Source organism: Panulirus ornatus, chromosome 18 (assembly GCF_036320965.1).
Source record: "Panulirus ornatus isolate Po-2019 chromosome 18, ASM3632096v1, whole genome shotgun sequence".
NCBI lineage: Eukaryota > Metazoa > Arthropoda > Malacostraca > Decapoda > Palinuridae > Panulirus > Panulirus ornatus.
Window position 1 is genome coordinate 46,879,469 of NC_092241.1, and position 24,344 is coordinate 46,903,812.

The 24,344-nt window shown below is 41.9% G+C and overlaps 1 protein-coding gene across 1 annotated transcript in view; it reads left to right on the forward strand.

Annotated features, from left to right (window-relative positions):
* The window catches only part of shtd (anaphase promoting complex subunit 1), a 596,397-nt gene that overhangs the window by 501,952 nt on the left and 70,101 nt on the right, over positions 1-24,344 (forward strand). The window lies entirely within an intron of this gene.

Here is a 24,344-nt window from a genome sequence, read left to right on the forward strand (position 1 = left end):
CTCTAGCTGTCATGCAATAATGCCCGAAACCACAGCTCCCTTTCCACATCCAGGCCCCACACAACTTTCCATGGTTTACCCCAGACGCTTCACATGGCCTGATTCAATCCATTGACAGGTCGTCGACCCCGGTATACCACATCGATCCAGTTCACTCTATTACTTGCCCGCCTTTCACCCTCCTGCATGTTCGGGCCCGGATCACTCAAAATCTTTTTCATTCCATCTTTCCACCTCCAATTTAGTCTCCCACTTCTCGTTCCCTCCACCTCCGACACATATATCCTCTTGGTCAGTCTTTCCTGACTCATTCTCTCCATGTGCCCAAACCATTTCAACACACCCTCTTCTGCTCTCTCAACCACGCTCTTTTTATTTCCACACATCTCTCTTACCCTTACATTACTTACTCGATCAAACCACCTCACACCACACATTGTCCTCAAACATCTCATTTCCAGCACATCCACCCTCCTGTGCACAACTCTATCCATAGCCCATTGTTGGAACCACTTTTCCTTCAAACATACCCATTTTTGCTTTCAGAGATAATGTTCTCGACTTCCACACATTCATCAAGGCTCCCAAGATTTTCGCCCCCTCTCCCACCCTATGATTCACTTCCGCTTCCATGGTTCCATCCGCTGCCAGATCCACTCCCAGATATCTAAAACACTTCACTTCCTCCAGTTTTTCTCCACTCAAACTTACCTCTCAATTGACTTTCCCTCAACCCAACTGTACCAACTCCAGTTTTTCTCCACTCAAACTTACCTCTCAATTGATTTTCCCTCAACTCAACTGTACCAAATAACCTTGCTCTTATTCACATTTACTCTGAGCTTTCTTCTTTCACACACTTTACCAAACTCAGTCACCAGCTTCTGAAGTTCCGCACCCGAATCAGCCACCAGTGCTCTATCATCAGTGAACAACAGCTGACTCACTTCCCAAGCTCTCGTCCACAACAGACTGTATACTTGCCCCTCTCTCCAAAACTCTTACATTCACCTCCCTAACAACTCCATCCATAAACAAATGAAACAACCATGGAGACATCACACAACCCTGCCGCAAACCAACATTCACTGAGAACCACTTACTTTCCTCTCTTCCTACTCGTACACATCCCTTACATCCTCGATAAAAAATCTTCACTGCTTGTAACAACTTGCCTCCCACACCATATATTCTTTATACCTTTCATAGAGCATCTTTATGATCTCTATCATATGCCTTCTCCAGATCGATAAATGCTACATGCAAATCTATTTGCTTTCCTAAGTATTTGTCATATACGGGTTATAGTGATGGGTGATGGGCCATTTGAATGCAAAGGTGAGTAATGTGGCAGTTGAGGGAATAATTGGTATACATGGGGTGTTCAGTGTTGTAAATGGAAATGGTGAAGAGCTTGTAGATTTATGTGCTGAAAAAGGACTGGTGATTGGGAATACCTGGTTTAAAAAGCGAGATATACATAAGTATACATATGTAAGTAGGAGAGATGGCCAGAGAGCGTTTTTGGATTACGTGTTAATTGACAGGTGCACGAAAGAGAGACTTTTGGATGTTAATGTGCTGAGAGGTGCAACTGGAGGGATGTCTGATCATTATCTTGTGGAGGCTAAGGTGAAGATTTGTATGGGTTTTCAGAAAAGAAGAGTGAATGTTGGGGTGAAGAGGGTGGTGAGAGTAAGTGAGCTTGGGAAGGAGACTTGTGTGAGGAAATACCAGGAGAGACTAAGTACAGAATGGAAAAAGGTGAGAACAATGGAAGTAAGGGGAGTGGGGGAGGAATGGGATGTATTTAGGGAATCAGTGATGGATTGCGCAAAAGATGCTTGTGGCATGAGAAGAGTGGGAGGTGGGTTGATCAGAAAGGGTAATGAGTGGTGGGATGAAGAAGTAAGAGTATTAGTGAAAGAGAAGAGAGAGGCATTTGGATGATTTTTGCAGGGAAAAAATGCAATTGAGTGGGAGATGTATAAAAGAAAGAGAAAGGAGGTCAAGAGAAAGGTGCAAGAGGTGAAAAAGAGGGCAAATGAGAGTTGGGGTGAGAGAGTATCATTAAATTTTAGGGAGAATAAAAAGATGTTCTGGAAGGAGGTAAATAAAGTGCGTAAGACAAAGGAGCAAATGGGAACTTCAGTGAAGGGCGCAAATGGGGAGGTGATAACAAGTAGTGGTGATGTGAGAAGGAGATGGAGTGAGTATTTTGAAGGTTTGTTGAATGTGTTTGATGATAGAGTGGCAGATATAGGGTGTTTTGGTCGAGGTGGTGTGCAAAGTGAGAGGGTTAGGGAAAATGATTTGGTAAACAGAGAAGAGGTAGTAAAAGCTTTGCGGAAGATGAAAGCCGGAAAGGCAGCAGGTATGGATGGTATTGCAGTGGAATTTATTAAAAAAGGGGGTGACTGTATTATTGACTGGTTGGTAAGGTTATTTAATGTATGTATGACTCATGGTAAGGTGCCTGAGGATTGGCGGAATGCGTGCATAGTGCCATTGTACAAAGGGAAAGGGGATAAGAGTGAGTGCTCAAATTACAGAGGTATAAGTTTGTTGAGTATTCCTGGTAAATTATATGGGAGGGTATTGATTGAGAGGGTGAAGGCATGTACAGAGCATCAGATTGGGGAAGAGCAGTGTGGTTTCAGAAGTGGTAGAGGATGTGTAGATCAGGTGTTTGCTTTGAAGAATGTATGTGAGAAATACTTAGAAAAGCAAATGGATTTGTATGTAGCATTTATGGATCTGGAGAAGGCATATGATAGAGTTGATAGAGATGCTCTGTGGAAGGTATTAAGAATATATGGTGTGGGAGGCAAGTTGTTAGAAGCAGTGAAAAGTTTTTATCGAGGATGTAAGGCATGTGTACGTGTAGGAAGAGAGGAAAGTGATTGGTTCTCAGTGAATGTAGGTTTGCGGCAGGGGTGTGTGATGTCTCCATGGTTGTTTAATTTGTTTATGGATTGGGTTGTTAGGGAGGTGAATGCAAGAGTTTTGGAAAGAGGGGCAAGTATGAAGTCTGTTGGGGATGAGAGAGCTTGGGAAGTGAGTCAGTTGTTGTTCGCTGATGATACAGCGCTGGTGGCTGATTCATGTGAGAAACTGCAGAAGCTGGTGACGGAGTTTGGTGAAGTGTGTGAAAGAAGAAAGTTAAGAGTAAATGTGAATAAGAGCAAGGTAATTAGGTACAATTGGGTTGAGGGTCAAGTCAACTGGGAGGTAGGTTTAAATGGAGAAAAACTGGAGGAAGTAAAGTGTTTTAGATATCTGGGAGTGGATCTGGCAGCGGATGGAACCATGGAAGCGGAAGTGGATCATAGGGTGGGGGAGGGGGCGAAAATCCTGGGAGCCTTGAAGAATGTGTGGAAGTCGAGAACATTATCTCGGAAAGCAAAAATGGGTATATTTGAAGGAATAGTGGTTCCAACAATGTTGTATGGTTGCGAAGCGTGGGCTATGGATAGAGTTGTGCGCAGGAGGATGGATGTGCTAGAAATGAGATGTTTGAGGACAATGTGTGGTGTGAGGTGGTTTGATCGAGTAAGTAACGTAAGGGTAAGAGAGATGTGTGGAAATAAAAAGAGCGTGGTTGAGAGAGCAGAAGAGGGTGTTTTGAAATGGTTTGGGCACATGGAGAGAATGAGTGAGGAAAGATTGACCAAGAGGATATATGTATCGGAGGTGGAGGGAACGAGGAGAAGTGGGAGACCAAATTGGAGGTGGAAAGATGGAGTGAAAAAGATTTTGTGTGATCGGGGCCTGAACATGCAGGAGGGTGAAAGGAGGGCAAGGAATAGAGTGAATTGGATCGATGTGGTATACCGGGGTTGACGTGCTGTTAGTGGATTGAATCAGGGCGTGAAGTGTCTGGGGTAAACCATGGAAAGCTGTGTAGGTATGTATATTTGCGTATGTGGACGTATGTATATACATGTGTATGGGGGTGGGTTGTTCTATTTCTTTCGTCTGTTTCCTTGTGCTACCTCGCAAACGCGGGAGACAGCGGCAAAAAAAAGAAAAAAAAAGAAAAAAAAAAAACATTCTTCAAAGCAAACACCTGATCTACATATCCTCTACCACTTCCAAAACCACACTGCTTTTCCCCAATCTGAAGCTCTGTACATGCCTTCACCTCTCAATCAATACCCTCCCATGTAATTTCCCAGGAATACTCAACAAACTTATACCTCGGTAATTTGAGCACTCACTTCTATCCCTTTTTCCTTTGTACAATGGCACTATGGGTGCATTCCACCAATCCTCAGGCACCTCACCATGAGTCATACATACATTGAATATCCTTACCAACCATTGAATATCCTTACCAGCTGCAATACCATCCAAACCCTCTGCCTTTCCAGCTATCATCTTCTGCAAAGCTTTTTCTACTTCTCTGTTTACCAAATCATTCTCCCTAACCCTCTCACTTTGCACACCACCTCAACCGAAACACCCTATATCTGCCTCGTCTGTCATCTAAGACATTCAACAAAACCTCAAAATACTCAATCCATCTCCTCACAACACCACTTCCTGTTATCACCTCCCCATTAGCCCCCTTCACCAATGTTCCCATTTGTTCTCTTGTCTTATGCACTTTATTTACCTCCTTCCAAAACATCTTCTTATTCTCCTTAAAATTTAATGATACTCTCTCACCCCAACTCTCATTTGCCCTCTTCTTTACCTTTTGCACCTTTCTCTTGACCTTCCACCTCTTTATTTTATACATCTCCCAGTCATTTGCACTATTACCCTGCAAAACTTGTCCAAATGCCTCTCTCTTATCTTTTACTAATAATCTTACTTCTTCATCCCACCACTCCCTACCCTTTCTAATCTGCCTACCTCTCACGGTTCTCATGCCATAAGCATCTTTGGCACAAGCCATCACTGTTTTCCTAAATACATTCCATTCCTTCCCCACTCCCCTTATGTATTTATGTTGAAGAAATGGCCAGAGAGCATTTTTGGATTATGTGTTAATTGACATGCGCATGAAAGAGAGATTTTTCGATGTTAATGTGCTGAGAGGGTCAACTGGAGGGATATCTGATCATTATCTTGTGGAGGCAAAGTTGAGGGTTTGTAGAGGTCTTCAGATAAGAAGAGAGAATGTTGGGGTGAAGAGAGTGGTGAGAGTAAGTAAGCTTGGAAAGGAGACTTGTGTCAGGAAGTACCAAGAGAAATTGAAAGGGCAAATGATGCAAGGGGAGTAGGGGAGAAATGGGATGTATTTAGGGAAGTAGTGATGGCTTGTGCAAAAGATGCCTGTGGTATCAGAATTGGTGGGAGGTGGGCAGATTAGGAGGGGTAGTGAGAAGAGGGATGAAGAAGTAAGATTGTTAAGGAAAGAGAAGAGAGAGGCATTTGGATGAATTTTGTAGGGAAGTAGTGCGAATGACTGGAAGGTGTATAAAAGAAAGAGGCAGGTCAAGAGAAAGGTGTAGGAGATGAAAAAGAGGGCAAATGAGAGTTTTTAGGGAAAATAAAAAGGTGTTTTGGAAGGAGGTAAATGACTTTCATAAGACAAGACACCAAATGGGAACATCGGTGAAGGGGGCTAATGGGAAGGTACTAACAAGTAGTGTTGAAGTGAGGAGATGTAGTGAGTATTTTGAAGGTTTGTTGAATGTGTGTGATGTTAGATTGACAGATATAGGGTGTTTTGGTCGAGATGGTGTGCGAAGTGAGAGGGTCAGGGAGAATGATTTTTTATACAGAAAAGAGGTAGTGAAAGCTTTGCAGAAGATGAAAGCCTGCAAGGCAGCAGGTTTAGATCCTATTGCAGTGGAAATTATTAAGAAAGGGGGTGACTGTGTTGTTGACTGGTTGGTAAGGATATTCAATGTATGTATGGTTCATGGTGAAGTGCCTGAGGATTGGCGGAATGCATAGGGGATAAAGGTCAGTGTTCAAATTACAGAGGTTAGGTAAGGTTGAGTATTCCTGGGAAATTATATGGGAGGGTATTGATTGAGAGGGTGAAGGCATGTTTAAAGCCTCAGAGGTTAGGTTAGGTTGAGTATTCCTGGGAAATTATATGGGAGGGTATTGATTGAGAGGGTGAAGGCATGTTTAAAGCCTCAGATTGGGGAAGAGAAGCGTGGTTTCAGAAGTGGTAGAGGATGTGTGAATCAGGTGTTTGCTTCAAAGAATGTATGTGAGAAATACTTAGAAAAACAAATGGATTTGTATGTAGCATGTATGGATCTGGAGAAGGCATATGATAGAGTTGATAAAGATGCTCTTTGGAAGGTATTAATAGTATATGGTGTGGGAGGTAAGTAGCTAGAAGCAGTGAATGGTTTTTATTGAGGATGTAAGGCATGTGTATGAGTAGGTAGAGAGGAAAGTAATTGGTTTCCAGTGAATGTCAGTTTGTGACAGGGTTGCGTGATGTCTCCATGGTTATTTAATTTGTTTATGGATGGGTTTGTTTGGAAGGTGAATGCAAGAGTTCTGGAGAGAGGGGCAAGTATGCAGTTTGTTGTGGATGAGAGGTTTTAGGAAGTGAGTCGGTTGTTGTTCACTGATGATACAACGCTGTTGGCTGATTCGGGTGAGAAACTGCAGAAGCTGGTGACTGAGTTTGGTAAAGTGTGTGAAAGAAGAAAGCTGAGAGTAAATGTGAATAAGAGCAAGGTTATTAGGTACAATAGGGTTGAGGGACAAGTCAATTGGGAGGGAAGTTTGAATGGAGAAAAAGTGGAGGAAGTGAAGTGTTTAGATATCTGGAAGTGGATTTGGCAGCGAATGGAGCCATGAAAGCGGAAGTGAGTCACAGGGTTAGGAAGGGGGGCAAAAGTTCTGGGAGCGTTGAAAAATGTGTGGAAGATGAGAACATTATCTTGGAAAGCAAAAATGGGTATGTTTGAAGGAATAGTGGTTCCAACTATGTTATATGGTTGCAAGGCATGGGCAATAGATAGGGTTGTGCAGAGGAGGGTTGATTATTTGGAAATGAAATGTTTGAGGACATTATGTGATATGAGGTGGTTTGATCGAATAAGTAATGAAAGGGTAAGAGAGATGTGTTCTAATAAAGAGAGTATGGTTGAGAGAGCAGAAGAGGGTGTATTAAAATGGTTTGGTCACATGGAGAGAATGAGTGAGGAAAGACTGACAAAGAGGATATATGTGTCAGAGGTAGAGGGAACGAGAAGTGGCTGGCCAAATTGGAGGTGGAAGGATGGAGTGAAAAAAGATTTTGAGCGATCAGGGTCTGAACATACAGGAGGGTGAACAGCGTGCAAAGAATAGAGTGAATTGGAACGGTGTGTTATACCAGAGTCGACATGCTGTCACTGGATTGAACCAGGGCATGTGAAGCATCTGGGGTAAACCATGGAAAGTTTTGTGGGGCCTGGATGTGTAAAGGGAGCTGTGGTTTCGATGCATTACACATGACAGCTAGAGACTGAGTGAGAACGAATGAGGCCTTTGTTGTCTTTTCCTAGCACTACCTTGCGTGCCCAGGGGGAGGGGGTGCTGTTTTTCATGTGTGGTGGGGTGGCGACGGGAATGGATGAAGGCAGCAATTATGAATGTGTACATGTGTATATATGTTTATGTCTGTGTATGTATATGCATTAATACGTTGAAATGTATAGCTATGTATATGTGCATGTGTGGGTATTTATGTATGTACGTGTGTATGTGGGTGGGTTGGGCCATTCTTTTGTCTGTTTCCTTGCGCTACCTCGCTAACGCGGGAGACAGCGACTAAGTATAATAAAAAGAATACATATATATTGGTGTTACTGGATTCCTCCTGCTTGAGATTACACCACAAGCAGAAAGTGACATTTGGCAAAGGTATATTGATGAACTTTTCAATTTAGAGGAGTTCAATGAATGTAGCACAGCCTTAAGCTTCTAGGATCCCTTAGATAAGGGGTCCTGGGGTTACAACTTCAGGACCCCTCTGTAAGAGGGCTTTTGGGGTGGTATATGATAATATTAGATATTTTAATTTTCTTATTTATGTGTACACATGCATGTATGCAATAGATTGTATTACTTGTGTTATTATTGAATTTTACGTTTTTGGTGTAGCATGAATTTGCACGGTGAATTATTTTTAGATATTTCAAAAGTCAAATGTTACTTTCTTCTGTGAGATGGTGTAAATGTTATTGTTATCTGTGGAATGGTAACACTTCCTCCCCCTTTCAACTTTTGGTTCATTTTAGTTAAGTTGTTTCTCCTTCTCTTTGTTGGGGGTTTTAGTGTACAGATGCTCCTTGACTTGTGATGGGGTTATGTTCTGATAAACCCATTGTAAGCTGAAATTATCATCTCGAAAATACATTTAATACATTTGATATTGTACATCTAACCTCCCGAACATCATAGCTTAGTGTAGCCTACTTTAAACATTCTCGGAACACTTACATTAGCTTACAGTTGGACAAAATTATCTAACACAAAGCCTGTTTTATAATAAAGTCTTGAATATAGCATGTAATTTATTGAATACTGTACTGAAAAAAAAACAATGGTTGTATGGGTAGTCACCATAGATGTCCACAGCTGAAAGCACACACTGGGCCTGAGGCTTGAGAATAGCTGTTAGAAGGAACTCATGATAGTGTGGCTGACTGGAAGATGTGGCTCGCTGCTACTGCGCCGCATCACCAGAGAATATCATACCACGTATCACTGGCGCAGGAAAAGATCAAAATTCAAAGTACGGTTTCTCTTGAATGCGTATTGCTATCGCACCATTGTAAAGTCGAAAAATCATAAACCAAACCATCGTAAGTCAGGGAGCATATGTATAGGCCTCCTCCAGGGAGAATACACAGAGGTAGGAACAAGAAAAGTGCTGCTTCAGAGCAGTGGCATTCACTCAAACCTCAGTACAGTGTTATCAGCATTGGATGTCACTGAGTCAACCTCCAGTTTTGTCGAGATTCTGCCACGTTGACCTTAACTGGCATATCATTAGTTAGTTAATCCTATTGAGAAGGTCGTTGTTCTGCTTCTTAGAGACTGTTTTTCTCAAAGCAGTGGTGGGAGCTTCATGCAGATGAAGATCACCCTGTCACAGTGGTTGGGTTGGATCACAACTTGTCCATTCTCTGGTTGTTCCACCACTTTATCATCATGCACTGTGAGGTTTTTCCAGGTCTCTTTGGTTGGGTTTCTCTACCCTCCTTCTATTGGTTTGTGATTTTTTATCATTTCCCTTCAGAATTTTGAATATGGAAATTCTGAGAGATATATCAGTTGCAACTTCAATCTTTTGACACTGTCCCTAAGTAGTGTATAGCTTATTCAATTTGACTGTAGCCCCTCCCAAAGTTTCACCATCTGTCAGGTACCCATTATATGCATACCTAGAGTTCCAGGTTTATGGTAAGGTTCATATCCAGCAAGCTTCATCTTGTCTCCTGAGCCTTCACTGGAGGATACAGAAAATGTTTATGGAGAATTATTGTTGTCAGAATGGTCCTTTGCTCTTACTTTTATGTCAATGATACACTAGTTGATCATTTCAGTGAAGCCAATTTATCGTACAAGTTTGGGACCATCTCAGTCCAAAAGAGTATTGTAGCATAGTGCCAATGAAGTGGTACACATCATCACTGCTAGTGCAGTTTATGATAATGCATGATGTTGAGACCTTATCCTGGATAGGGGTGTAGGATGGGATCAGTTTGTATCACTGGGTCAACTGTGGGGGATACATAGGAAAACCAGTGTTCCTATAAGTACTATGTTCCAGCTAATTTACTGATTGTACACATAGGGACAAGAGGAAATGTTTTTTCATGGTAATGTTACTCCCAGTTTGGGTCCCATATTCATTCTGGTGTGCTAATAGCCATTAGATGCTTGTGTGAGGACCTCCACCCAAAAGGCTATATTTAGACAGTTATTTTTCTAAGCTCCTGGGTTCTTTTTTAGGACTTTGCTCGGGACTTGGTTGTTGTCCAACAGAACACATTGTGAATCTATTCATTGGAATTAAAAGAGAAAGATTACCTTTCTATATGAAAGACTTGGCAATCTCTAGAAGTTATAGTACTTTAGAGGAAGATGCTTTTCCTGTGTTCATATCAGTTTTTAATGTAGTAAAATAAACCTCCCACTGGTAGTTAATGCATATATGATTACCAATCATGTTCATGTGTTTGTTTGAAAATCTTTTGGGTTTTCAGCCTTAACCTTTAGCCTCCAATTATCATCCCCTTTACCAGAGAACCATGGTTTTCTTGTGGGTTACTTATATTTCAGCCTAGGACCAGAATTAGTGGCATCGCCAGTTGTTTTGGGTGTATTGACTTTAACAGCCCTATTTGAATTCATCCTGCTTGTGAGATGCTTATCCAACCTTTTCTTTAACCCACTAGTATTTAAATCTGCTGAAATGCTCTTTGGATAATGGCCTTTCCTTGACATGCCTTGTTGAAAATGAATGAAAAACTTTGGATTGCTTTAGCAAGTCCCAGAAGTAACAAAGGTGGAAGGGGGTTGGAGACAAATTTCTAGTTGCTGTATTAGGGCTCTTCCTTCTTAATTACCTTTCAGGAAAATCTCCTGGAAGTCTCTTCTCTAATTTTCTGTCACATATCATTCAGTCTAAAGGGACAGTGTCACGTTAGACCTTGGAGGGAAGAAAACAGCCCTCAAACATGTCTCTCACATATAGAAATTCTTTCATACTGTACTTCCTGTAGGACAGAAATTTAGAGGACAAGCAGTGTCATCTTTCAATAAAGAAGACTAATATGATTGACTTCATTCCATATTCTTCTGTGTTTCCTGTTTTCCAGTGAAACTGTTTGAAAGATTTGTGGAACTAGATTGCCTGAACCTGTTTCAATGAATTATAGCAGTTGTTAATCCTGACACTCTGATGAATTATAAGAAGGAATCATCAAGTCAGGGATGCCTTTACACTTTACTGCAGCATAGGCTGTATTAGAGTCTATGCCATTAGCAAACCTTCTGTTAGGAACAGCAACATGTACTATTTCTCAGCTCCTACCAGGTATTCGGGAGTCACTTTTAATCAGCCATTTCAAGTCATTAGAACAGGAAATTCTAATCGATTCGTGTCCAAAATAATTAATTCTAGACAGGAATTATAGCATTTGATATACTAAAATTGGAACAGTTGAAAGAAGAATAGCCCCTTTTAAGTTTAGTCATCCTCAGAATTTATAATTCATTAATGCAGGAATGGAGACACTTATCCCTTCCTTCTCCAATACAACCCTGTCTTCGAGTCCATGCTTCAACTGTTCCTGTTCTGAGGCCATTCAGGCAAGGAATCAGGTATAGGCTTGGAAAAACTCTTTCCTCTTAATTCCAGTTGACATTTATCACTGCCAGTAATCATCGCAAGTATAGTAGCCACAAGGCAAAGCATCCCTTTATTCAGAGGAATGCAATAACCACTCCTTATGATTCAGTGAGAGGTCTTCTGTTATTTAGCTAAAGGCATTGCTGACAACTTCTTTCCCTCTACATTTCCCTCACTTTTCTGTACTGACAGTACTGTAGCTCTCTCCCATTGACATAGCAACTCTTTTTCATTCCTGTTTCTCCTCTATTTCTGCCTTGGATGATTCTGACATTCCTTTATCCCCTGATACTCTTCTTACTAAACCTATCCCCTTCCTTTAATCTATTTTCAAACTGTCTGAAAAGCACTTTTCTCTGTGGACACAAGCAAGGCATATGGTCTTGATGGTGTCAATCCCTGTGTACCGAATGAGTTTGCCTCTGAACTTGCACCTGTGCTAGTTCGTCTGTTCCATTTCTGTTTAGAAATCAGAACTTTCTCCAGTACTCTGAGACATAAATTGATGCATCCCATGTCTAAGAAGGGTGACCATTTTAACTCTATCATTTAGTTGCTTTGACATTTACCATTTTCAAAGTATTTGAATCTCTCCTCAGCTCCCATATCCTCAGGCATTTTGAATCTCACGACTTTTTCTCTGATCACCACTGATGGCTTCCATTGGTAATACTCTTTCCTATCTTACTAATGTCTGGTCATCGTCCTTGAAAAATTTTGGGGAATCCTATGCAGTTGCCCTCGACATATCCAAAGCTTTTGACAGGAAGTGGCACCTGGATCTTGTCTTAAAGCACCCCTCTTTTGGCTTCACTCCTACACTTTGTTCTCTCATATCTAGCTTTCTCTCTGGCCTATCTGTCTCCATAGATGTTAATGGATCACCCTTTTCCCATTTCTCCATCAGCATTGGTGTCCCTCAAGGATCTGTCTTGTTTCCTAAACTTTTCCTCCTTTTTATCAACAATTTCCTTTCTTCCACAAATAACCAAATGGACTCATATGTTGATGACTCAACACAGTATTCCTTCACATACTTTTATTCTCCTCATTCTTCTTTCACTCAATCTGCAACTCATTTCAACACAACTTCCTTAAGATGCTAGGACAGGATATTTCATTGGGACAGATGAAATCTACTTAAGTTTAATGCCTTCAAGACCCATTTTCTACCTATCTCTCAATTGAAATTCCACACAACTTTCCTCTCTCCTTTGAAGGTTCTCTAACTCCTCTTCCTGACTCAGTGGACATACTTGGTATTGCTGTATCATGCACTCTTTTTTGGATAACCCACATTACAGAAATAGCTGAATTTGTCTCTGAGAAACTGGGAATCCAGTTGAGATATTGAAACTTCTTCTCATCCAAACGATTACTCCTTTTATACAAAGGATTGATCTGTCTTTGTATGGAGTAGTGCTCTCACATTTGGGATGGGTCTAGCTCTGCATCCTTATTTGACGAGAGTAGTTTGAATTTTAAACTCTCCCAGGCTAGCTTCAAAACTTGATCTGCTTGCCCAGTGCTGCATTGTTGGTTCACTTTCCCTCTTATTCCTTGCAAACACTTTTTTCAGCACAAGATGATCCACAGATATACATGGATAAGGAATGATGGAAGAGAAGAGCAAAAGTCTTTGACTGACTGTGTGGTAGCGGATGAAAGATTGAGAAAGGCCATGCTAGATGCTAGAGTCATGAGAGGATTCTTTGGAGACTGACCATTTTGCGTTTCTTGTTGGGATGAGGATCGGGGAGAATTGGAGGTGTGATGTCAAGAAGAATGGAGAGGTAAAAGTGTAGGCAAGCAAAAAGATGAATCAGAAAAATACAGGGAGGAGTATGAAAGGAAGGTAACTGAAAGCTTCATGGAAGTGCAAAGAATGAAGGGATGCAGTCATGTGTGAATGTAGGTGTTTAAAATGTTTAGAGAAATACTATTAAAGGTTGTAGAATCAGTAGTTGGATACAAGGTAGTGAGATAGGAATAAAAAGGGCAATGCATGGTGGACAGAAGAGATTAGAAATGGTGTAAAGGAAGAAAAAGGCATATGGTAGATTGCTCGATAGGAATGTACCAGTGGAAGCTCAGCAGAGGAGAAGGGAAGAATGCAAAATATTATGCAAAAATATTAAGAGCCTGATAGAGGACAGCAAAGAAAGAGTAGATGAAGATTTTAGGAAGTTAGGTGAAAAATTTTGTGATAAGAAATTATATTGGAAGGAGGTGAAAAAGGAAAGAGATGGATGTAAGAGTGGAAATTTTTTTTTTTTTTTTTTTTTTTTTTTTTTTTTTCCAAAAGAAGGAACAGAGAATTGGGCCAGGTGAGGGTATTCCCTCAAGGCCCAGTCCTCTGTTCTTAACGCTACCTCGCTAATGCGGGAAATGGCGAATAGTTTGAAAGAAAAAAGAAAAGAAAAGGGAGTTGCTGAATCAAAAGGAGAAAGTGAAAGGAAGATGAAAGAGTATTTTGATGAATGTGGGAGAATGGGAGGCAGCAATTATTACATGCATGGGTATGGAGGATAATAAAAAGGGAGGGAAGAAGGGTAATAATGAGGCTGAAAGTAGGAAAGGCACCTGGAGTGGATTGGATTATGGCTGAAATGCTGAAGTTTGGAGGAGAAAGTGTGATAGAGTTGATGCATCTTTATTGTAATTTAGCGTGGAAACAGAAGGTTTTGCCTGAGGATTGGGTGGAAGCTATTATTGTTCCTTTGTTCAAAGGAAAATGTGCTAAGGATGTATGTAGCAATTATAGGGAATAAGTCTGTTTAATCCCTGGGGATAGGGGAGAAAGAATACTTCCCACGCATTCCTCACGTGTCGTAGAAGGCGACTAAAGGGGACGGGATTCGGCTGGAAACCCTCCCCTCCTTGTATTTTAACTTTCTAAAAGGGGAAACAGAAGGAGTCACGCGGGGAGTGTCATCCTCCTCGAAGGCTCAGATTGGGGTGTCTAAATGTGTTTGGATGTAACCAAGATAAGGAAAAAGGAGAGATAGGTAGTATGTTTGAGGAAAGGAACCTGGATGTTTTGACTCTTAGTGAAACGAAGCTCAAGGGTAAAGGGGAAGAGTGGTTTGGGAATGTCTTGGGAGTAAAGTCAGGGGTTAGTGAGAGGACAAGAGCAAGGGAAGGAGTAGCACTACTCCTGAAACAGAAGTGGTGGGAGTATGTGATAGAGTATAAGAAAGTAAACTCTAGATTGATATGGGTGAAACTGAAAGTGGATGGAGAGAGATGGGTGATTATTGGTGCATATGCACCTGGGCATGAGAAGAAAGTTTATGAGAGGCAGGTGTTTTGGGAGCAGCTGAGTGACTGTGTTAGTAGTTTTGATGCACGAGACTGGGTTATAGTGATGGGAGATTTAAATGAGTGATGTGGCAGTTGAGGGAATAAATGGTGTACATGGGGTGTTCATTGTTGTAAATGGAAATGGTGAAGAGCTTGTAGATTTATGTGCTGAAAAAGGACTGGTGATTGGGAATACCTGGTTCAAAAAGAGAGATACACATAAGTATACGTATGTAAGTAGGAGAGATGGTCAAACAGCGTTATTGGATTACGTGTTAATTGATAGGCACATGAAAGAGAGACTTTTGGATGTTAATGTGCTAAGAGGTGCAACTGGAGGGATGTCTGATCATTATCTTGTGGAGGCAAAGTTGAAGATTTGTAGAGGTTTTCAGAAAATAAGAGAGAATTTTGAGGTGAAAAGAGTGGTGAGAGTAAGTGAGCTTGGGAAGGAGACTTGTGTGAGGAAGTACCAGGAGAGACTGAGTACAGAATGGAAAAAGGTGAGAACAAAGGAGGTAAGGGGAGTGGGGGAGGAATGGGATGTATTTAGGGAAGCAGTGATGACTTGTGCAAAAGATGCATGTGGCATGAGAAGCGTGGGAGGTGAGCAGATTAGAAAGGGTAGTGAGTGGTGGGATGAAGAAGTAAGATTGTTAGTGAAAGAGAAGAGAGAGGCATTTGGACGATTTTTGCTGGGAAACAATGCAAATGACTGGGAGATGTATAAAAGAAAGAGGCAGGAGGTCAAGAGAAAGGTGCAAGAGGTGAAAAAGAGGGCAAATGAAAGTTGGGGTGAGAGAGTATCATTAAATTTTAGGGAGAATGAAATGATGTTTTGGAAGGAGGTAAATAAAGTGTGTAAGACAAGGGAACAAATGGGAACTTCAGTGAAGGGGGCTAATGGGACGGTGATAACAAGTAGTGGTGATGTGAGAAGATGGAATGAGTATTTTGAAGGTTTGTTAAATGTGTTTGATGATAGAGTGGCAGATGTAGGGTGTTTTGGTCGGGGTGGTGTGCAAAGTGAGAGGGTTAGGGAAATTGATTTGGTAAACAAAGAAGAGGTAGTAAAAGCTTTGCAGAAGATGAAAGCCGGCAAGGAAGCGGGTATGGAGGGTATTGCAGTGGAATTTATTAAAAAAAGGGGTGACTGTATTGTTGACAGGTTGGTAAGGTTATTTAATGTATGTATGACTCATGGTGAGGTGCCTGAGGATTGGCAGAATGCTTGCATAGTGCCATTGTACAAAGGCTAAGGGGATAAAAGTGAGTGCTCAAATTACAGGGGTATAAGTTTGTTGAGTATTCCTGGGAAATTATATGATTGAGAGGGTGAAGGCATGTACAGAGCATGAGATTGGGGAAGAGCAGTGTGGTTTCAGAAGTGGTAGAGGATGTGTGGATCAGGTGTTTGCTTTGAAGAATGTATGTGAGAAATGCTTAGAAAAGCAAATGGATTTGTATGTAGCATTTATGGTTCTTGAGAAGGCATATGTTAGAGTTGATAGAGATGCTGTGTGGAAGGTATTAAAAATATATGGTGTGGGAGGCAAGTTGTTAGAAGCAGTGAAAAGTTTTTATCGAGGATGTAAGGCATGTGTACATGTAGGAAGAGAAGAAAGTGACTGGTTCTCAGTGAATATAGGTTTGCAGCAGGGGTGTATGATGTCTCCATGGTTGTTTAATTTGTTTAATGATGGGGTTGTTAGGGATGTAAATGAAAGAGTTTTGGAAAGAGGGGCAAGTATGTAGTTTGTTGTGGATAAGAGAGCTTGGGAAGTGAGTCAGTTGTTGTTCGCTGATGATACAGCGCTGGTGACTGATTCATGTGAGAAACTGCAGAAGGCGGTGACTGAGTTTGGTAAAGTGTGTGAAAGAAGAAAGCTGAGAGTAAATGTGAATAAGAGCAAGGTTATTAGGTACAGTAGGGTTGAGGGCCAAATCAATTGGGAGGTAAGTTTGAATGGAGAAAAACTGGAGGAAGTGAAGTGTTTTAGATATCTGGGAGTGGATTTGGCAGCAGATGGAACCATGGAAGCGGAAGTGAATCATAGGGTGGGGGAGGGGGTGAAAGTTCTGGGAGCGTTGAAGAATGTGTGGAAGTCGAGAACATTATCTCGGAAAGCAAAAATGGGTATGTTTGAAGGAATAATGGTTCCAACAATGTTATATGGTTGCGAGGCGTGGGCTATAGATAGAGTTGTGCGCAGGAGGGTGGATGTGTTGGAGATGAGATGTTTGAGGACAATATGTGGTGTGAGGTGGTTTGATCAAGTAAGTGATGTAAGGGTAAGAAAGATGTGTGGTAATAAAAAGAGTGTGGTTGAGAGAGCGGAAGAGGGTGTTTTGAAATGGTTTGGTCACATGGAGAGAATGAGGGACGCAAGATCAACCAAGAGGATATATGTGTCAGAGGTGGAGGGAACAAGGAGAAGTGGGAGACCAAATTTGAGGTGGAAAGATGGAATGAAAAAGATTTTGAGTGATCGGGGCCTGAACATGCAGGAGGGTGAAAGGCATGCAAGGAATAGAGTGAATTGGAATGATGTGGTATACCTGGGTTGATGTGCTGTCAGTGGACTGAACCAGGGCATGTGAAGCGTCTGGGGTAAACCATGGAAAGTTCTGTGGGGCCTGGATGTGGAAAGGGAGCTGTGGTTTTGTTGCATTATTACATGACAGCTAGAGACTGAGTGTGAAGAAATGTGGCCTTTGTTGTCTTTTCCTAGTGCTGCCTTGGACACATGAGGGAGAGGGGTTTTTTATTTCATGTGTGGCGAGGTGGCGATGGGAATGAATAAAGGCAGACAGTATGAATTATGTACATTTGTATATGTGTATATGTCTGTGTGTGTATATATATGTATATGTTGAGATGAATAGGTATGTATATTTGCGTGTGTGGACGTGTATGTATATACATGTGTACGTGGGTGGGTTGGGTCATTCTTTCGTCTGTTTCTTTGCGCTACCTTGCTAATGCGGGAGATAGTGACAAACCAAATTTAAAAATAAATTTTACGGATACGCCATTTCTCTCGATCCCTCTGCCTTCTTCACCGTAAAGCTACCTTGACATGGCACATATTACATGGTGTCATGTGTGCCGACGTCTCACGTGCTTCTGGCTATTCAGGGGAGCTACTTGTGTGAGAAGGAAGAAGGCTGGTGGAAAGAACTGAGGTGCTGTGTGGTGTCATTGTTGTGGTCGCCCAGAACGATAGTGTCCAAGGTCGATTTCCCTGAACCTCCTGATATTACCAAGGTAATACAGCATAGAACTGAAGAAAATTCCTCCGTGAATTTGAGATATATCTACTGTGTTCAGAGAAAGATGAGAAGGATGAGGTGAAGATTGCCGTACTGATAAAAAAAAAAAAAAAAGTGAGTTTGTTGTGTCTTTAAGGATGAAATGATCAGAGACAGAATTATATGTGGCATTAGTGATAAGTTACGTGGACGGCTGTTAAGGAAAGGCGATATGACCCTTGATGAAATCGTACTACTGTGCAGAGCTCATGAGACAAGTGGAAGAACGTGAAGGAGTTTGATGTAGCTGTAAGCAGTTTGCCCACAATGTGAAGTCAGAGCAGAGTATCAATCTTCAATTCCTGCCAACTCATCACAAAGGACCTAGAATGGCACCCACGCATCTTCATCCCTCTTCAGTTGCCCAACATTTGAGCAAATGACATCTGCTGTTTGGCCAATTAATTTTGAAGGATCTAAGGAGCTGATATTTTCAGTAAGTGAGTTAGTGAAGAAAGCAAATTAATTAAGCATGTCTCTAATAACTGAGTGACATCAACAGTAGCTTAACCACTGTATGTCTTGGCTGTGGTAAGTGTGTCAAGTTTGGGAACAAAGCTGATTAGATAGCAAGTGAATATGTTAAAGGCATTCACCATCTGGGGCAAGCTTCCACCCTGACCGTCTCGGAGACAGAGAGACAGAGACGGGCCACTAGCCTCTGTCGGCAACATTCGCTGGTGAGATGAACAGCCCATACCCCACATTCTACTTTCCTCATCATCCTGTTGTCAGGGAAGTCAGCACCACAAGTAAAGCATCCTCCTCGAAGGCTCAGAGTGGGGTGCCTAAATGTGTGTGGATGTAACCAAGATGTGAAGACCCTTACTGGAAAAACAATCACTCTTGAAGTAGAACCTTCAGACACAATTGAAAATGTGAAGGAAAATAGTGAAATTGAAGAAAAATGTAGCTTAGACATTGAAGCTTATTGATACAGTGGTAAATTTGATGAGAACTGCTATTGACGTTTGTGTAAATAAATTATACATTTCCTTTTTTTCCATAGCCAGAGGTTGAACCATTATGTGACATTCATTTTTTTTCATTCATTTCAAGCTAGAAGTTTCAGTTTACTAAATTGTTTCTTACATTTTTCATATGTATATATATGTATGTGTGTGTGTATATGTGCGTATGTGTGTGTGTGTGTGTGTGTGTGTGTGTATATGTATATATATATGTATATTATCCCTGGGGATAGGGGTGAAAGAATACTTCCCACGTATTCCTCGCGTGTCGTAGAAAGCGACTAGAGGGGACGGGAGCGGGGGGCCAGAAATCCTCCCCTCCTTGTATTAACTTTTTAAAATGGGAAACAGGAGAAGGAGTCACGCGGGGAGTGCTCATCCTCCTCGAAGGCTCAGAGTGGAGTGCCTAAATGTGTGTGGATGTAACCAAGATGTGAAAAAAGGAGAGATAGGTAGTATGTTTGAGGAAAGGAACCTGGATGTTTTGGCTCTGAGTGAAACGAAGCTCAAGGGTAAAGGGGAAGAGTGGTTTGGGAATGTCTGGGGAGTAAAGGGGTTAGTGAGAGGACAAGAGCAAGGGAAGGAGTAGCAATACTCCTGAAACAGGAGTTGTGGGAGTATGTGATAGAGTGTAAGAAAGTAAATTCTCGATTGATATGGGTAAAACAGAAAGTTGATGGAGAGAGGTGGGTGATTATTGGTGCATATGCACTTGGGCATGAGAAGAAAGATCAAGAGAGGCAAGTGTTTTGGGAGCAGCTGAATGAGTGTGTTAGTGGTTTTGATGCACGAGACCGGGTTAGAGTGATGGGTGATTTGAATGCAAAGGTGAGTAATGTGGCAGTTGAGGGAATAATTGGTATACATGGGGTGTTCAGTGTTGTAAGTGGAAATGGTGAAGAGCTTGTAGATTTATGTGCTGAAAAAGGACTGATGATTGGGAATACCTGGTTTAAAAAAGCGAGATATACATAAGTATACTTATGTAAGTAGGAGAGATGGCCAGAGAGCGTTATTGGATTACGTGTTAATTGACAGGCGTGCGAAAGAGAGACTTTTGGATGTTAATATGCTGAGAGGTGCAACTGGAGGGATGTCTGATCATTATCTTGTGGAGGCTAAGGTGAAGATTTGTATGGGTTTTCAGAAAAGAAGAGTGAATGGTGGGGTGAAGAGGGTGGTGAGAGTAAGTGAGCTTGAGAAGGAGACCTGTGTGAGGAAGTACCAGGAGAGACTGAGTACAGAATGGAAAAAGGTGAGAACAATGGAAGCAAGGGGAGTGGGGGAGGAATGGGATGTATTTAGGGAATCAGTGATGGATTGCGCAAAAGATGCTTGTGGCATGAGAAGAGTGGGAGGTGAGTTGATTAGAAAGGGTAGTGAGTGGTGGGATGAAGAAGTAAGAGTATTAGTGAAAGAGAAGAGAGAGGCATTTGGACGATTTTTGCAGGGAAAAAATGCAATTGAGTGGGAGATGTATAAAAGAAAGAGACAGGAGGTCAAGAGAAAGGTGCAAGAGGTGAAAAAAAGGGCAAATGAGAGTTGGGGTGAGAGAGTATCATTAAATTTTAGGGGGAATAAAAAGATGTTCTGGAAGGAGGTAAATAAAGTGCGTAAGACAAGGGAGCAAATGGGAACTTCAGTGAAGGGCGCAAATGGGGAGGTGATAACAAGTAGTGGTGATGTGAGAAGGAGATGGAGTGAGTATTTTGAAGGTTTGTTGAATGTGTTTGATGATAGAGTGGCAGATATAGGGTGTTTTGGTCGAGGTGGTGTGCAAAGTGAGAGGGTTAGGGAAAATGATTTGGTAAACAGAGAAGAGGTAGTGAAAGCTTTGCGGAAGATGAAAGCCGGCAAGGCAGCAGGTTTGGATGGTATTGCAGTGGAATTTATTAAAAAAGGGGGTGACTGTATTGTTGACTGGTTGGTAAGGTTATTTAATGTATGTGTGACTCATGGTGAGGTGCCTGAGGATTGGCGGAATGCGTGCATAGTGCCATTGTACAAAGGCAAAGGGGATAAGAGTGAGTGCTCAAATTACAGAGGTATAAGTTTGTTGAGTATTCCTGGTAAATTATATGGGAGGGTATTGATTGAGAGGGTGAAGGCATGTACAGAGCATCAGATTGGGGAAGAGCAGTGTGGTTTCAGAAGTGGTAGAGGATGTGTGGATCAGGTGTTTGCTTTGAAGAATGTATGTGAGAAATACTTAGAAAAGCAAATGGATTTGTATGTAGCATTTATGGATCTTGAGAAGGCATATGATAGAGTTGATAGAGATGCTCTGTGGAAGGTATTAAGAATATATGGTGTGGGAGGAAAGTTGTTAGAAGCAGTGAAAAGTTTTTATCGAGGATGTAAGGCATGTGTACGTGTAGGAAGAGAGGAAAGTAATTGGTTCTCAGTGAATGTAGGTTTGCGGCAGGGGTGTGTGATGTCTCCATGGTTGTTTAATTTGTTTATGGATGGGGTTGTTAGGGAGGTAAATGCAAGAGTTTTGGAAAGAGGGGCAAGTATGAAGTCTGTTGGGGATGAGAGAGCTTGGGAAGTGAGTCAGTTGTTGTTCGCTGATGATACAGCGCTGGTGGCTGATTCATGTGAGAAACTGCAGAAGCTGGTGACGGAGTTTGGTAAAGTGTGTGGAAGAAGAAAGTTAAGAGTAAATGTGAATAAGAGCAAGGTTGTTAGGTACAGTAGGGTTGAGGGTCAAGTCAATTGGGAGGTGAGTTTGAATGGAGAAAAACTGGAGGAAGTGAAGTGTTTTAGATATCTGGGAGTGGATCTGGCAGCGGATGGAACCATGGAAGCGGAAGTGGATCATAGGGTGGGGGAGGGGGCGAAAATTCTGGGGGCCTTGAAGAATGTGTGGAAGTCGAGAACATTATCTCGGAAAGCAAAAATGGGTATGTTTGAAGGAATAGTGGTTCCAACAATGTTGTATGGTTGCGAGGCGTGGGCTATGGATAGAGTTGTGCGCAGGAGGATGGATGTGCTGGAAATGAGATGTTTGAGGACAATGTGTGGTGTGAGGTGGTTTGATCAAGTGAGTAATGTAAGGGTAAGAGAGATGTGTGGAAATAAAAAGAGCGTGGTTGAGAGAGCAGAAGAGGGTGTTTTGAAGTGGTTTGTGCACATGGAGAGGATGAGTGAGGAAAGATTGACCAAGAGGATATATGTGTCGGAGGTGGAGGGAGCAAGGAGAAGAGGGAGACCAAATTGGAGGTGGAAAGATGGAGTGAAAAAGATTTTGTGTGATCGGGGCCTGAACATGCAGGAGGGTGAAAGGAGGGCAAGGAATAGAGTGAATTGGAGCGATGTGGTATACCGGGGTTGACGTGCTGTCAGTGGATTGAATCAGGGCATGTGAAGTGTCTGGGGTAAACCATGGAAAGCTGTGTAGGTATGTATATTTGCGTGTGTGGACGTATGTATATACATGTGTATGGGGGTGGGTTGGGCCATTTCTTTTGTCTGTTTCCTTGCGCTACCTCGCAAACGCGGGAGACAGCGACAAAGTATAAAAAAAAAAATATATATATATATATATATTTATATTATTTATTTATTTTGCTTTGTTGCTGTCTCCCGTGTTAGTGAGGTAGCGCAAGGAAACAGACGAAAGAATGGCCCAACCCACCCATATTCACATGTATATACATACACGTCCACACACGCAAATATACATACCTATACATCTCAATGTACTCATATATATACACACAGACATATACATATATACACATGTACATAATTCATACTGTCTGCCTTTATTTATTCCCATTGCCACCTCGCCACACATGAAATAATAACCCCCTCCCCCCTCAAGTGTGCGAGGTAGCGCTAGGAAAAGAACAAAGGCCCCATTCCTTCACACTCAATCTCTAGCTGTCATGTGATAATGCACTGAAACCACAGCTCACTTTCCACATCCAGGCCCCACAGAACTTTCCATGGTTTACCCCAGACGCTTCACATGCCCTGGTTCAATCCAATAACAGCACGTCAACCCCGGTATACCACATCGATCCAATTCACTCTATTCCTTGTCCGCCTTTCACCCTCCTTCATGTTCAGGCCCTGATCACTCAAAATCTTTTTCACTCCATCTTTCCACCTCCAATTTGGTCTCCCACTTCTCCTCGTTTCCTCCACCTCTGACACATATATCCTCTTGGTCAATCTTTCCTCACTCATTCTCTCCATGTGACCAAATCATTTCAAAACACCCTCTTCTGCTCTCTGAACCACACTCTTTTTAATACCACACATCTTTCTTACCCTTACATTACTTACTCGATCAAACCACCTCACACCACATATTGTCCTCAAACATCTCATTCCCAGCACATCCACCCTCCTGCGCACAACTCTATCCATAGCCCACGTCTCGCAGCCATATAACATACCCATTTTTGCCCCCTCCCCCACCCTATGATTCACTTCCACTTCTATGGTTCCATCTGCTGCCAGATCCACGCCCAGATATCTAAGACACTTTACCTCCTCCAGATTTTTCTCCATTCAAACTTACCTCCCAATTGACTTGACTCTCAACCCTACAGTACCTAATAACCTTGCTCTTATTCACATTTACTCTTAACTTTCTTCTTTCACACACTTTACCAAACTCAGTCACCAACTTCTGCAGTTTCTCACACGAATCAGCCACTTGCACTGTATCATCAGCGAACAACAACTGACTCACTTCCCAAGCTCTCTCCTCCACAACGGACTGCATACTTGCCCCTCTTTCCAAAACTCTTGCATTCACCTCCCTAACAACCCCATCCATAAACAAATTAAACAACCATGGAGACATCACACACTCCTGCCGCAAGCCTACATTCACTGAGGACCAATCACTTTCCTCTCTTCCTACACGTACACATGCCTTACATCCTCGATAAAAACTTTTCACTGCTTCTAACAACTTGCCTCCCACACCATATATTCTTAATACCTTCCACAGAGCATCTCTATCAACTCTATCATATGCCTTCTCCAGATCCATAAATGCTACATACAAATCCATTTGCTTTTCTAAGTGTTTCTCACATACATTCTTCAAAGCAAACACCTGATCCACACATCCTCTACCACTTCTGAAACCACACTGCTCTTCCCCAATCTGATGCTCTGTACATGCCTTCACCCTCTCAATCAATACCCTCCCATATAGTTTACCAGGAATACCCAACAAGCTTATACCTCTGTAATTTGTGCACTCACTCTAATCCCCTTTGCCTTTGTACGATGGCACTATGCACGCATTCTGCCAATCCTCAGGCACCTCACCATGAATCATACATACATTAAATAACCTTACCAACCAATCAACAATACAGTCACCCCCTTTTTTAATAAATTCCACTGCAATACCATCCAAACCTGCTGCCTTGCCGGCTTTCATCTTCCGCAAAGCTTTTACT